The sequence below is a fragment of the Anarrhichthys ocellatus genome, unplaced genomic scaffold (genome assembly GCF_004355925.1).
Source record: "Anarrhichthys ocellatus isolate YVR2014 unplaced genomic scaffold, GSC_Weel_1.0 scaffold8, whole genome shotgun sequence".
Classification (NCBI taxonomy): Eukaryota; Metazoa; Chordata; class Actinopteri; order Perciformes; family Anarhichadidae; genus Anarrhichthys; species Anarrhichthys ocellatus.
The window spans coordinates 916525-920322 of NW_022280038.1; the positions used below are offsets into that span (position 1 = coordinate 916525).

Sequence of the window (3798 nt, forward strand, 5' to 3'; positions counted from 1 at the left end):
TCTATCTATCTATCTATCTATCTATCTATCTATCTATCTATCTATCTATCTGTCTATCTCTCTCTCTATCTATCTATGTGTCTGTCTGTCTGTCTGTCTATCTATCTATGTGTCTCTATCTATCTGTCTATCTCTCTCTCTGTCCGTCTCTCTCTCTCTCTATCTGTCTATGTGTCTGTCTGTCTGTGTTCTGGGAGAGTAGTAGTACATTGTGGTGAAAAGCACTCGGTAGGAAGGCCAAAGCACTGTTGTTGTTTGGCACACCAAGAGTTTGGCAACGCTTGTGTTCCTGTGTCTCCATGCGGGGGATACGGGAACATATATAGTTACCTCTCTGACTCACTGAAACAATATTTGTAGAGACATAGTTATTGCGCCTGCCTCATTATGTGTGATGTTTTTACTCACAGCCATTTTATTGTAGAAGAGAACCACACCTCCATTCCAGGAAAAACAGAGCGTCACACAGAGTTTTGGCCCTCCCTGCTTCCCGTCCCCCCACCGTCTCTGTGTTACAGTAATGTCAGAGAGGACAAAGAGCTCAAGCCAACCCATAAGCAGGTCAACACCTGTGTGTTGTCGTTGTTTGGCAGCCCGGTGTTATTTGTTTTCCAGGAGTAAACGGATAGATACTTCAATTAGGACAGGAAGTGACCACGGAGCACTCTACGCACGCTGATACCTCAGTCAACTAAAACGTACCCAGCCTCGTTAGAGCTGAAGGCACTAACTCGTGCGGCCTTTTCTATTGAGCTGATATGCTGAACCATCAGCACATTGACTCCTACACAAAGTTAGAAATTCTAAAACACATCATTTAAAACCAAAAGCCTGTGTGAGCTGTTTGCTAAACACTGCCACTGAAATCAAACACCCAATTAGCATTCGCCTGTACCCAGAAAGCACCTGTGAAAACACTTGTAATCACTTAGAAATCAGAGCTTGAACACTATAAATAGGACAGCCTGTGTTGTGTGCACGACAACAGAGGACAATAAACTGTATTTAGTTTACAGTGCAACAGAGTAATTATATTCATGTCACCTTCATTTCAAGTAATTGTGTGTGATACTGGAGTATCGACAGTAAACACATTGCATCTACGTTGTTCATAATCTTTATTTAAAGCGTGCTACAAATCAAAATCAAAAAGACTCGAGATAAAAGTCTTATACACTTCTAGTCAGTTGGCATGTGTACAGTTGGCATGTGGCAAGAGCTATTTATTTTGCATTTGTGTGTTAAGTTGTGAAGCAAAAATATAATTTTTAGAAGAGATTATGCCAGACACCTCGGAAATACAATATCTTTGACTTGCTGCTAGAAAAACTACGATGGAACGCCACTCAAAATCAGAGTTCCTACTTGTAAACTCCATCTACCCCGACTTCACGAAGAAGTTATCTTCTTGTGTTATCTGACTTCACACAACATCGGGAGGGTACATGGTAAATGGTAAAACCATCAACTAAAAGGCAACGTAAAGTATATTTAGCTTGCATTTAATTAGAATAATACAGACAATCACACACCAAAACCTGTTCTGCATGTAAACTGATGTAAACAATATTTCTCCCCTGTTATAAGGTAGCTGCTTACATTTAACAGTCACACGGTGAACAACTGTGAAAATGCCCCCCAAAACATGTGGAGGCTGTACTCAAAGAAACATCACTTTGTCACGGTCAGCCATGTTTGTTTTTGGCATTGTGAACCCGGAGTGTCTGGAAGGCAGCATTATATAGTTTTGAACCTGGTTAGTTGTGATTTCTCCTTCGTTGAAACAGGTGTTTGTTGTTTTTGCGCTGATTCTCCACACATGAACATGAAGTCGGGGTGCACGAATAATCTATTTGCAGCTGAGAAAATGGTTCTTGCCTCGGCTGTCACAACCCCCCCCGTCCTCATTACCCACCGCTCACCCATCCATCACCCTGCCCACAGAAGAATGGCGAGAAATTGCCACCAGCCTCCCGCTACATCTGTGGGAAAAACAACACAGGCATCCGCACACCAACGGCTACACACTCTTCCTCTTGTCCCTTTTCACAGTCACACCGTTTAATTAATTCCCCTCTCGTTGTTTATGCGTCTCGTTCTTTTTGCTCTCTCCTTGTTGAATTTCAATAGTGATCTGCTACAAAAGTGCCAGATGGTAGAAACGAAAAAAGAACAGGAACATCCAAGAACGCACCTTGATCACAATCTTCTCTCTCAGTGCATGTTGCTCACTTAAGGAGGGAGATCGCGTTTGTGGGATTTTTATATACAGATTTGTTTTGGACATGGCCCCTTAAAACTTGTTAATGGCGCATTATTCATCAGAATAGTTTGTCATCTTCGGCTATAATTCCATCTTTTATGGGAGGGACAGCTGTTTTTAGAAGCCCCGCAGGATGTCTTTGGGCTCGCCCACGCAGTGTGTACTTGGAGTTAAACCGTTTGTGCTACTGTGTGGACTTGAGTCACATGACTTCAGGGCTTGCAGCTCTCTTAAACACTAATGGCTCGTGACTTTAGACTTTACTCTTTTGATTTGGAGTGACTTGGTATCCTTCCCAAGCATGAAGAATAAAAATGATGCTATTAAAAAGAAAGGAAATCAATTCCCCGTTTTTCCATCATGTTACATGAGCGTGAGGGGAAAGGTCTGGTTTGACAGTCTAGAGCAGCGGGCAGACATATTCACTTTGTAGGATTTGGGACTTCATAGCCAAGACTTTTTTTGTTTTTTTCTCTGGCAATGTGTACGGAGCAATGGTTTTACAAGCTCACGGATACACACGATGCGTTTTGGCATTTCTTGTTTGTTTACAGGGAAAACTCCACGGGGCACCTTTGAACGCTCGGTCAGCTTCAAAGGCCTGGGAACCATCATGGAGAGGGATGTGAACACAGTTTATTGCGCTAACCAACCCATCTTTCCCTTCACAGAGACAGAGACATATACTCTGTATTCTGATCCCGATACTCCTTCGACGAAACGGATCATTTCAGATATATATATATGTGCATATCCACGCTTTATGATTCGGGATGACACGGCAGATCTGTAGTAACCCGATTCCCTCTGCTCCTCAACACTCTCTTTGTCCTTTTAACAGTTCATCGATTGAGTTTTCTCAAACACAGAGCAGTCTTCAGGAGGAAAAAACTACTTTGAATAACAAACATAGAAATAAAATAAAACAATGATAAATGAATCCCACAAGAGTGGTCCTTTCCATCCCCGACAACGGCCATAATAACAGCAATGCTATCAGAGGAGAAGGAAAAAAGGAAAAGGATTTACATTTGGTGAAATAAACACAAACTCTCTTACCCTTATGAAGTCATTTATGTTTGGTATATTGTGTACATGTACCTAGATTATATTCAAATATATATATATATATATATATATATATATACCTATATAGTGTGCTACAAGCGCCCGTCAGCATTGAGTATGTGTGAGTGTACAAATGAACAGCATGTAAAGAGCAGCATGTTGACAGGTGTCCATTTGAATGCAAGAAGAGAGAGGAGAAACGGTGGGAAGGCGGGGGCGGTGGGAAGAGAGAGAGATTGTGTGTGTGTGTGTATGTGTGTGTGTGTGTGCGCAATACACGTGCACTGTAGATTTTGTTTGTGGGAGCAGAAAGTGGAGAGAGAGGATGTGAATGGGTAAGAAAAAGGGAAAGCGTGTACGAGGGAGGTAAAGTAGAAGAGAGTGGTCCACCCATGTGTTATGTAAGTGTTGTGAGGCATCTCTCTCTCTCTCTCTCTCTCTCTCTCTCTCTCTCTCTCTCTCTCTCT

General features: G+C 42.1%; 1 protein-coding gene across 1 annotated transcript in view; it reads left to right on the forward strand.

Annotated features, from left to right (window-relative positions):
• The window catches only part of LOC116384051 (synaptosomal-associated protein 25-A-like), a 35349-nt gene that overhangs the window by 1065 nt on the left and 30486 nt on the right, over positions 1 to 3798 (forward strand). The gene's annotated exons all lie outside the window — the stretch shown is intronic.